Source organism: Haemaphysalis longicornis, unplaced genomic scaffold (assembly GCF_048455015.1).
Source record: "Haemaphysalis longicornis isolate Haplotype H1 unplaced genomic scaffold, Haemaphysalis longicornis Haplotype H1 scaffold_4, whole genome shotgun sequence".
Taxonomy (NCBI): domain Eukaryota; kingdom Metazoa; phylum Arthropoda; class Arachnida; order Ixodida; family Ixodidae; genus Haemaphysalis; species Haemaphysalis longicornis.
Genome location: NW_027526361.1, coordinates 46,094,127 through 46,106,604, shown reverse-complemented (window position 1 = coordinate 46,106,604; position 12,478 = coordinate 46,094,127). Strand labels below are relative to the sequence as shown.

Genomic DNA, 12,478 nt, shown 5'->3' with positions numbered 1-12,478 from the left:
TTTGTTGTACGCCCTTCTTTAGGTAGCGGCTGTGGATTAACTTTTTGTTTTCCTCGTACGGTGGCGTGTCCCATTGGGGTTTCGTTGTTTTCTCTTTGGCTCCTTGTTTCGTGCGGACCGTAGTCTGCGGCACATACCATGCAGGACCCGAAGGTAATCGAACGCGTAATGTGCAATGGTGCAGCTAGAACTGCCGACAGTACGTAATATCTGATTCACCATCAAACTATGAACCGTGAGCAAACTGTGGACACCAGCTAGTTCCCTATCGTTATGCTATTGATATTGATATACTATCGATGGTACACTACGATGAATCTCTTGCTATAATTCTAATGTCGACTATTGACGGGTTAACAGTACAGTATTACAGATATGCTAAAATTCGCAGTAACAATTCTGATAAACTGCGAAAGACATCAACATACGTTACGCAGAGTTATCTACTGGAAATGCTGAAACAAAAAAAAAAAAGTGCGCACAGTTATTCAGGTATGTTCCGAGAAACGCTGAACAGCCGGAGAAACGATAATAGTTTTGTTTATAGACGATTTCGATAAAATCACCACCACCACCACCAACACCATCATCATCATATTTCATGTTAACTGCTGGACGAAGGCCTCTCACATATATACGTAGGCTCTATGTCTTGCGCTGTCCAAATCTATGCGTTTCCTCCAAATTTCGTTCTCAACCTTTAGCCGACTATCTGTCTACTCGTACTTCCAGTACCGTCTATCATTACCACAGTGGTCCACAGATCATCAGCTCTCATATTTTACATTATTCAAAAATTACCACTAAGAAATTGTCAATCTATTTTTTTTGTAGATTATCAAAATTTGACTGCTCTTAGGCTAATTCAAAGTAGTCAATGCAGCACCTTATTAAAGAAAGTGCGATCAGTGACACGAAACGTAATTCCCCTGTACATGCAAACTGTGCATCCATGATACAATGAATATTACCATCAATGTCAGCCGAAGTTACAACCCCTTCCACTGCGACATTTCCCGACAAAGTCGGGTAACTTCCCAAGCACGACATCCCCTGTGTAGGGGGTGCTTGTACCAATTTTTACTGGTTGGTGCCCAGCGGTACCGAAGTGCCTCCCACATTCTCGTACCCCATGGTACAAACCGACGTGGTGGAACGGTTTCCAGTACACTAGATCCCCCGTACGGGGGGCGCCTGTCCCCATTTTCATTCTGGTGGGTGACCAGCGGCTCCAGAGGAACCTACCCCGTCTTCCGCAGTGGTAGTGCGTGTCCAAGCCCTTCATCCCCCGCCGAGACAGGACAGGGGACGCTTGTACCCTTTGAACTGGCGGGTGCTCAGCCAGCGGCCGTGGCTCAGCGGTCCCAGATCCCGCCCGAAGGGGTTCGAGGGACCTACCACATGGCCCCCCCATGGCTGCTTGTGGTCAGCTCCAAGCGTTTGTTCCCCCGTCGAGACAAGCTACGGTACGGGGACACTTGTAACCCAAACCAGAGCGAGCATTTCGTGGCGTAATAGCGCAACAGGGGAAGCCGTCAGTGATCGCCGGAGCTGTCGAATTGACACGCGTACTGTCTCGTGATGGAAAGTGCTTCTGCGTTCGGAGCAACGCCACTTTCTGCGTGGGCTAAGCGGCGTCCACCACGCACGTGCAGTACGCCAGCAGCGTCGAAGCGCAGGAGGCGTACAATGCAGTGAGAACAGCCAAATGCCACGAACGAGAATGCCATTGTCTCCCAATGCGCGCACGCAAACACGATGTAGAAGAAAACAAGTCTTCCATAAGTATCGCAAACGAAGTCATAACGATTTCGCAGCCAAGCCACGTGTGTGGACTTGAGGAATTTTTTATTATTGTTTAAGTTTAGTAATCATGTTTTATCACTATTTCTATAGATTTACCCCGGCGTACTTTTAAAATCGCGCATGGGTGTGTGGTGAGAGGGGAACAGAAAATAAATGGGAGTGTACGGGCGCACCGGTGGCAATTCTATCTCCCTTCTGATCCGAATATAAAGAGGTGCAGAGAGCCCAGCATGAATGTATACGCTGCAGTTCAGTTTGCAAGCTCATGTGCAGGCTGCGCTCCAGCTAACGCGCACTAAACCCCCATTATAACGACGTCCTTGGACAGAAAACTCGCTTCGTTATAAGCAGTACTTTGTTCAAAGCGGAGATTATTTGCTTTTTATCCACTGGCGTGGGGAACGTGAAATAGTTGGTATAACGCGATATTTCGACCCAAGCGATTCCGTAAGAACCGGCGCACGTTAAAAGATCCCCAGGTGGTCAAAATTAATCCGGAGCCCTCCACTACGGCGCGCCTCATCGCCTGCGTTGCGTCGGCGCATTAAACCCCACAATCGAATCGATTTCGTAAGAACGATGGTTTACTGTAGTTAACCACTGCGTAACTGCAGATATATCCGCCGATATCCAAATGTTTTAAAGCTATGTGTAGTGTTCCCACTATCGATAGTTTAAAGAAGCTACCGGTATTGGAGAGTTTTGGCTGACCGTTTTTGAAGGTCCGCTCAGCTCCCGGCGGCCCGCTCAGAACAACCGGAGCGTGAGCGGCAGAAATGTTTTTAGCTAACCGATAACCGTATCTTCCTGGACGGGGAATCATTCGCGTCACCGTTCGTCCTCTGTGCGCGTGTAAACCACAACTTCATCCAAAAGGAAATATAAGAATTCATATTTTGGTGACTAAAATAAAGCAAAATACGTGTTCATTGCCTTCTTTCACCTTTTTTATACAATTTAGTCGCTGACATAGTCCTAAATAATTTAAAAGAAGATGTTCAACCTCTAAATAGCCAAGACAAGGCTGCCTTTCTGGGAGCTGTATAGAAGTAGGCTCACGCCTCGGTGGACGTTTTAAGCAAAGCTGTATACCCCTACCCCCAACGGTTTCATCTCCGTGGGCAAATACGCGTCCTAAAAGAACACACCGGGACACTCGTTTTGCAACGCCTCGCGCTAGATCTTTTCATCTCCGTGTGCAAATACACGTACTAAAAGAATACACCGGGACACTCGTTTTCCAACGCCTTACGCCAGAACGCTTAGTGCTTCAAAGACACGAGACTTTTAAAGCCCCCCCCCCCCTCCATGCCATGTGTTCCTGGTAAAGATTATGTTTGCAGATTATCTGTGAAGGCTAGGCAGGATCTAGTGACACTAGCCGAGCGCAAGCGACAAGCCCGCCGAGACGACGAGAAACATTTCATACCCTCCTCCACCTCCATTCGTAGTGGTTTACAACAACTTTGCTGGAGGGCGCGATGGAGACAAATTTTTTCGCTTCCTTTCTGGACCTCGTTAAGGTGTGTGACATCTTCGCCTATTCGGGAGCGGTTTAGCGCAAGGAGGTTGTAAGAATACAACCTCCTTGGTTTAGCGGTTGCGTCGATCGTCCTTTCAACTGCAGAAACTGCGTTCGCAGTAGCAACGTTACTGTTCTACAAACGTTGTGCAGTAGCGCACTCGCCCGCAGGGGGCAGCCATTTTGAAATTCCGCCCAGAAGCGTAAACTGCCGTGACGGTCCGCTCAGCGAGCCCGGCGACCGAAGCGGCGCCCCGCTCCTGTAAACGCCGCTTGCGCCGGAGAGCTTTACGCATGCGCCATGGCACTCCCACTTGTTATCGCAGCGGAGCGGACCGTCAAAAACGGCAAGCCAAAACTGTGTATTATCGATAGTCAGTTAATCGACAGTTTCACAACCCTTGTAAGCCACCCTTGCCATACCTTGTGCCGGATAAAGACACAACACACGACTTTGACGGACACGCCTTCCAGCGGGTTTTTCTTTCGGACTACGTCCTTCCAGAGTGCTGTTGAATCATTAATTGAAGTAGTCTTCCCGGGATATCTGCTTCCTACCGAGACGGCTGAGTGCTGTGCGACCAGGCTACCACCACGGAGAGTCAACGACTACCACCCACTTCTCTATTCTCACTTTAAAATAGAGGCCGGTAAAAAGAGGAGACTTCCGACGACTTTGCCTTTTCCCCTTTCACCGAGAACTAATAAATGTCAAAAGCTGGAGGCTCTCCACAGAGAAAGAAAAGGCCGCCCGCATTCTGCCGCACTGCAGTCGCATGTATGCTGGCCTTCATCTAAATGCCGTCGCATTTACGATGATACTCTCAAGCTGGTAAGGCCTTCACGAATTTCGCTCGCAGGGCTCGGCAACAAAACAGCCTCTGACCTACGCCTTTCAGGTCTGAAGGACGCAGTGAAGGGAAGGCGAAAAATGTTTCTCAATCTTTTTCTTCTTTCGTTCGCGCTTAGCAGAAAAGGATTCGTCAACAGAAGGAAGGGGGAAGGGGGGGGGGGGGTGTAAGCGGGAAAGGACGAATACAGGGAGTCGGTTATGTAACCTAGAAGTGCACATTGCACTATCCCAGACGGGTGACGAATTCCTTGAGACTCAGCTACAGAGGTGACGACGCACATCTTACGTGGAGCGTTCAACATTGTCGTCAAATCCTGGCGCTGCGAACAAAGTCTTCTCGGGGGAACGTGTTAGATCCTTTCTTCTCACCCCAACCGCTGTTTTTTTTTCCCTCGCTAGAGCTATTCAGACAATACCTGTTTTCTTTCCGTATCCCGCCTTTCTGGAATAAACACCTCAACCTGTCAGACGGGCGGCCTTGGACGACTATACATTTGATGTTTACGCGGCCCATGGCGAGTGTTTCTGGCGGGTGGGGGTAGGGAAATGTCACCCGAATGCGCCACGCTCACGCAGAAAAAGCGAGTAAAAAAAATATGCGCGCAATTTGTTGGATTGGCAACTCCAGGCTAGCCAGAGTTTATGTCAAAAAAGTGGAACGACGGAGAAAACTGATAATGAACCGACGTGACCAAAGTTAAGCACAAAACAAATTTGGGCACGTGGTAGCAAAGCTGCAAGTTAAGCTTGGGCTTCGTTAAAAACAAACCAAAAAAATTAAATAAACGGAAGCGGTGCAAATTGACGCATTACAAGTGCCAAGATATTAACACGAAAGTGTTTTATTCCCGGATACACGAAGATTTCCCATACGTGATATCCTTCACGGAAGTGACGCCAGTACAACTAAGCAAGCGGCCTGTAAAGGGTGCACCCCTGCACACAGCGTCTTCTTGCGGGGAAGCAACCTTTAGTACTGAAGAGTACTATAAAACATAGGTATATTAGTCCTTTTTGGTAAGATGACATGTCATCACCCCGATACATAGGGGAAACCAATAGAAATCATCATTATCATCATCAGTACGTTATACTTAGGGTTGTTCGTTTTCAGGTTTTATATTTTAACATGGAAGTGTTTTATGCTGGGATACACCAAGATTTCACTGAAGTCATATCCGTCAGGGAAATGACGCCAGTACACCTTTGCCGAAGCGACCCGCCAGCAGGACGTCGCTCGCCAAGCACACCCACAAGACAGCCGCCGACCCGCAAATCATGCTCAACTGCACATTTCGCTGCCCATTTCACTTTCGTGTTTCACCGATTCTTATGACAGAGGAATCAACCACAGTTTTTTTCCCAAAACTGTCCATTTCAATGAGAAGCTTCCAGAGGTATACCATACCGTGAACACCTATTTCAAATTTGTTATACTAGATGTCATTTCGCGACCCGAAATTTTGGAGTCTGAAATCAGGAACGTCGACATTGTTGTTTTTTTATTTTATTTATTGATACTGCAATCCTCATTACAGGGATTTTACCAGGGTGGTTACAGACGTATTTTCTTTGCAATGTTGGCACTGGAGAACAGATACAACAGAACAAACAATAACAAATACAGCACCAAGATATGAATAATGAGGTCAAATTTGCTGCAAATAACATAATACAGCTGCAAGACTTGGTTATTAGTTAGTTCATTCCAGTGAGTTACGGTACGCGGGAAAGTGGAATATTTGAAACAGCTATTGCACGACCGAAAACGGGTTATTGTCAGTTGGTGCCTTTGACGGGTGGCGTATCCAGATTAAAATAAAATGATATCGGAAACATCAACTTTGTAATGTCCTTTAATTAAGTTGCTATGTGGTTGAATAACGCAATAACATAGTTGGTATACAGTTGAATGACGCAGTTGAATAGCGTACGTAGTTGAATAACGTAAACAAGTATGCGTTACTCAAGAGTGCTCTTATTCTACGGTACGTTTTCAACTTCACGGATAGCTTTCTTTTGGACTGTAAGCGTCGTTGTACGCCCGACACGCAACGCGTAATGCCAATGGGAGACATGTCCAACGGCCAGCTGCACACCGTCGTGTATACGAGACGGGCAGAGACTGTATTGTTTGATCTCGGCGTACGAAAACGTGTTTTGTCTGGCGAATAGACGGGCCGCTGCTGTTGTGCTGCGCGGTTTCCGTGCACCGTCCAGTCTCTTCTATGCCATCCGCTTTTTTTTAATCGCTTTTCTTCTTTGCGCTAACACGAATCTGGGTCACGAACGGCGCAGCTGCGGGTCGCAGATAAACGTTGTTAGGCCAATCGTATTTGCTCTTTTGCGGTTTTCTGTCAGTTGAGCTAAGCTGCAGTACCCAATCAATTTTATTTGTTCTCGGCGCCCAGGCAGCAATCAAGTCGAGCGCGCGTTGCAACAGAGCAGCCCGGACAGAACAGACGAAAACGAAGAAAGCTGACCGAATCCAGCGGCCTCCTGCAGTAATTCGGCAACTGCCATAATGGTGGCATATAGTATGCGTACACCCATGTCGCAATTTCATTGTTCGCGAACTGTATATAAAGTGCACAAATTTTATACAGTTGCCTCATTTTTTAAATAAATTAAGCTCGCAGACCGTGGCTGGCCATGCCCTCAGAGCTGCATTACTCAATGCCTTATAAAACGTCTAATCAAATTAATAATTTCAGTCAGTCAGTATTTTTTTCTTCTGCGGTCATTGCGTTTAGATTTTGGTCGTTTTCATTTTCACGAAGACCCGCCGCGGTGGTTCAGTGGCTAAGGCGTAGTGCTGCTGAGCCCAAGGACGCGGGTTCAATTCCCGACCACGGCGGCTGGTTTTCTGACACCGAAAAGCAGTGTTCTAGATTTTGGCGCACGTTAGAGATCTCCAGGTGGTCAAAATTAATCCGGAGCCCTCCACTACAGCGCGCCTCATAACCTGTGTAGTTACGGTGCGTTAAACCCCACAATCAATCAATCAATCAATCAATCAATCAATCAATCAATCAATCAATCAATCAATCAATCAATCAATCAATCAATCAATCAATCAATCAATCAATCGTTTTCACTGATGTCAAGCATCACGTGCACCACCGTTTCCGGAGAGACGGGGTTCGTTAATTATTTTTCCTCTTCTAGCTTCTTTCCAGAACAACACTGACGCATGAAAAGTTTGTTAGACATTCGCACACAAGCCATTTTCTTGCCCTCATCATTTTGTTGAACCCCTCAAATCTCAATCATACAAAGATTAAAACTGTAGTAGTGAAACTAATAAACCAACAGTGCGGCTAACTGAAGACGCAATGGTGCAACTCAGTGAAATGGGTCATCAGCTGCAGCGTACCAAAGAAGAAGAAGAAGAAAAAAAAACAATCTGAATGGAAAGAATTAGCCCGGCTTCACTGACTTAACGTCGGTAACGCTGATGTCAACCCAGAAGCTGCTTGCCGTTCCCGCTTCATCGGACTTCTCAAAGCCAGCAGAGCGATTCTCGTTCGCGCCAATTCATTCTTGCCGTGTTCCACTGCCCGCAGCATCTACTGGATCATTTTGTTGCTTTTGAACTTGTAACACTGCGACGACGGGGGCGCGGCGAGCGCTTTTTGTTTTTTCACGGCGTACTTTTTTATCGCAAAAACTCAAGAAGCCATATAGGTATTTTTAATTAAAAGAACAGTGCAAATATTACCTATGCACTAATGTCTTGCCTCAAATATGCTTAATGTTTTCTTTTTGCTCAACAAAGTTGACAAGTATAAACATTGCCACCAGTGCTAGTTTCGAAGAGCTTTGCCTATATAAGCGCCTCGTTCAAGCACACACACTCAACGTGCAGCATGTGTGCTCGGCGATTGCTCTCCTCCTCTTCGCTAGGCTCTGCCCTCGGCACATCGCTGCGACCTAGATACCGCATTTCATACCATGAAAGCCTCGACCAAGAACAGCTCCGCTGTTAGAAAATGTTTTCATGCACGAAGCACAAATGAAAAACCCAATGAAGTGGGTGTAGCCGCGCAGGAATGTCCCGTAGGTATGTCGTAAGGCGATCTCTGTTCTGCTGACACAAGGCAGCCTGGCCTTGTTTCGAATTCTGGGTAATTTAAGCTGCCCACGCTGCAGCAAATGTGCGAAAGCGGAGGAAGGCGAATTTCCACGTCTCCACTCACAGCGACGCGCAGGGCTCATATTTCGCCATAATCTCATTTTAGGCGCTGTATACTCGCAGCCCCTTTCAAGAGGATGACTCCTGCAGTTTAGCCGACCATGACCTGTTGAACTTCACACTAATAGGGACCCTGCAACACTTTTTCAAGTTTTTTTTTTCTAAATCTCAAATGATTTCAGAATGTGGCCAACCTACACATTAAGTGCTTAGAGCAAGGGGTCACAGAGTACCAAAGCTAAAAATTACCGCGAAACGCACATCAAATAACTCAGAAACTTGCTCAAAAGAATTTCCTCTCTTTCCTGGTCTTGGCGTTCTTCGGCCGCTCGCGTTAAGTCATTACAGCGATGTAGCGGCTATTGCCCGGCTCCCTTTCAGTTAGAGCAATTATAATTATTATTATAATTCTTTATTCGGAAGGGGAGACTCAACGTCTAGTCAGGGATGGGGAAGGCGGTAAAGAAGGTGAGAGCGTCTACATTCTCTTGTGTATCCCCGTGGTACAAGCGAAAGTCCAGCAATAAACGAACGCATTCGATACCCACTTAAAAACAAGACACAGAAGCAAAGCAGAAACGGAAAGCATATGTGCTGCGACGAGTAGATCACGCAGTGCCGCTGCGTGCTGGCGATAACTATAGCTTTCACAATGCTTCCAGACGAGAAGGAAAGAGTGAAAGCGTTTATCGGAAGTGTCGCATTGAAGGTTCCCGAACAATCTTTCTTTTACTGCGACTGCATGCAGTGGTGTTATTGCGCAAAAAACCATGCAGCCTCGGCGAAAGTAAGCAGGAGGGCAGGGGGGCGAGGAGGAGGGAAAGAGTGGAGGGAGGGGGTAGAGTGAATTCAGTTCAACATAAATTTGTCACGCCACTGAAATCGCACTGCTAGCGCAGAGAGGGCCCGACTGCACCAACTTGAATGATTGCCTGTAAAATTTTCACTGCTACAAACGTACCACAAATAGTGAACACCCTTTATAACGAATCCCTGGGGAGAGGAAACCGACTTCGTTATAAGCGGCATTTCGTTAAAATCGGATAATATTTGCTCTCCCTGCCCAGCAGCTGAGACCACGACAAACTGCTAAGAAATTGGGAATTCAAAAATAAAGCGATTTCGTTACAGCGAGTGTTCACTATGCCTGACCTGGGTTTTATTTCTAAAATACTGCGCCAATGAACTAACGGGCATTTATTTCGTATCAGAGAAAAGCGTAGCGTTTTTTTTTTTTTTTTTAGGCTTTGAAAGGTCAAGAACGTTTGCAAGGTGTTGTCAAAATATAGCAGAAATAAAGAAAATGGGATCTTTATTACCGTATCTTGTCAGGCGCACTTATCGGTAATGTAATGTACTTAAATATCCGAGGTTCAGATGGAAAACAAGAATGTCACTCCTTCGAAATAATTGGTAAACATCTTCAAGCTTTCGACAGTTAACTGCTACCCTCACACCTCTCCCCCATTTTTTTTTCAAATTTATGACGCTTGGTGAACAAATACGTGACCCTGCCTGTACTTAAATCTTAGTTTTTTAAGAATGTAGGCCCTTGTTTCTGGCTAAGGCAGCAGCTTTTTTTTCCCTTCATATCCAAACCATACTTTTTTCTGCAACAACACTGCGTTAGCATTTTTTTGTTATTGTCATTTCCTGCGCTCCTTTTCCCCCGCTCAATGAAATATCGTATTCAACAACGTGAATATTTGTGCCTCCATCACTTGGCCCTTAGCAAGCTACCTCCCACTCGGTCTTTGTTTTTTATACGCTTGTATGGATTCACAACCTACGCCCTATTGACAGCCCGAACGAGGTGGGAAAATTTTCCGCTGGGAAGGAAGAAACCGTTTCAACGAATTCTGGCAGCAACAAATCATTTTGTCAGCTGACCCAGTTTCCTCATTCATCGAGCTGCGCTGTTTTTACTTCGCAATTTCGTTCGATGGACGCCGAAAACGTTAAAAGAAGCACCTCAGAGAGTAGGGAAGACGCAAGGTTGCGAACAAATAAAGGCAGCGGGTAAAACTTGTAAATGGTGCCTGTCAACAGTAAATGAAAAAATATCTAAATGTAGAGGACACCCACCTTTCGTGGCCGCCTCCGTTCCCCTCTCAGCCTCCCCCCTCCTCCCATCCCGTTTCCGACGGCCCCTGATAACGCGTATTCGCTGCTGCATAGTTTCGCCCACTTTCGCTGCGAGGCTTTCGGATCAAACGCTTTCTGGGTGCGTATTTGGATGGAATTAGGTGTTGTTAACGGCCGTAATTTATCCCTGGTCCATCTCGTACAATATTTTGCACGCAAGGCGCGAAGTAATACGTAAATTGAAGTCAGGGAACGAAGCTTTACGGGCAACCCGCCTGCATGCATATCGCTTGCCTTAAAGGAGCCATGAAGAGAAAACAAAAGTTTGTTTTATTCGAAAGATTAGGTGTTTCATAGTACCCCAAGCGCTTTCCCGGAAGCAAATGATGCTTTATTCACTGATAAATAAGGCAATTTAAGCCAAAATTTTAAATCTCCCGCTAAAATTGAACATTCCGTGACGTGTACAATGGCGTCATAGAGCCGGTCCATGAAACAGATACTTAGTATGTCGACTCCATATAGCACCCACACGCGGGAGTCGATCGAGACGGCGGCCATTTTAAAAATACTAGTAAAACCTAGTGCACCCGCAGCCCTAGTCATGGAATCGCCTGATCCGGAGAACAAAACTCTAGCCGAGGAGCTCGGGCTTGCATTTAACAACCTCACACCACAATAACGCTCAATGCTTCTAAGTGCACGAGCGGCAAGAGTTGTGGGATACGCGGTGGACGGGAAAGCGACCATTCCGCGATAGCCACAACAGACGAACGCCCAGCCGTCGGCACCGCTGCCTCGTCAGCCCCGTCGCGACGGACGAATATAGACTGGTACGTATGTGCCGTATTTTGATTACGGTTAATAATAGTTCAATTTCAGTAGCAGTATCACTTATGCCAGTTGGCCGGTGTCGTGTATGGAAAGCCGTTCGCGCGAGCTCTCTGCTTCGACCAGAAAGATACGAGCGTCAATGCGCGGTGTTCACGGCATTTTTTTCCCCAAGGTCAGAGCGATTTGACGAAGTCGGCAACGAGCGCCAGCATGTTCCAGGAGTGAGCTAACGTAAGGATCCCTGCCGTAACTGAACAAACTGAAGTTTTCAGTGGTTGTAAACAGGAAACGAGCTCGTAACGACAGCAGCAAACCAACACCATTCGAAACTTACGCGACGACTGGCACTATCTCGTCGCTTCTTGCTGTTCCTTACTCCCCTCGTTTCTATTTTTACCTTTGCTGGTTGGCGATATGACGGCCAACCTCCTGTGAAGGGATTACGATACGAAGCAAGGTCGCGGCTGTGCGTGCTGGAACGGTTCGTTGGCCCCGAAGAGCCTCGAACCCGAAAATTCGTCTGCGCGACGGCGAGATGTCGAGCTCGGCCGGCGCGCTAGTTTCGTACGCATTGGCGCACACGCTTGCGAGTTCGTTCGGACCTTCAACCGTTTACTCCACCGTTCTTTGTCATAAAAAGAATGTGCAGTATGTTTCACGGGCATTTAGCTCGCTATGCAAGCTGTAAGCCCTGCCTAACATGCATTTGCTTTTGCCGGCCTCCGCCAATCGCAGAGCTTAGCCCATGTGACGGCATAGGTTCTGTTGCGGGAAATGAGCTGGTGGGTCGCATGACCATTCCCGTTTTTCCTAATTATGTAGCTTATTTGAGCGAAGTTTGCGTTATAAGTGGTGTCGTTATGGTTCTAACGAGGCAATCTTTCGAATGAACCAAACTTGTGTTTTCTCTTCATGGCTCCTTTAACACAGGTCGTAAATGTTTGAACGTTTATACGGCTGTAGCAATTTTAACGCTCACCATGCGGAACAAAATGCGGTCGGTTAACTAATCGATTGTAAAGGGGCCGGTTTGGCTCTTTCATGCCCATGTCACTCTTCCGCATACATGCATCGATTTTTACATCTCTTATATGAAGTCTGTCGCTAACGGGGATAGAATTAACTGTCATGCCTACAAGAACGGCCAGCCGACCTTTTTCTTTTTTTCATTTGGTCCCATTTT

At 46.8% G+C, this 12,478-nt stretch overlaps 1 protein-coding gene across 2 annotated transcripts in view; it reads right to left on the bottom strand.

Moving 5' to 3' along the window:
• Positions 1 to 12,478, bottom strand: part of Rabx4 (RAS oncogene family member RabX4) — a 124,047-nt gene that overhangs the window by 110,653 nt on the left and 916 nt on the right. The window lies entirely within an intron of this gene.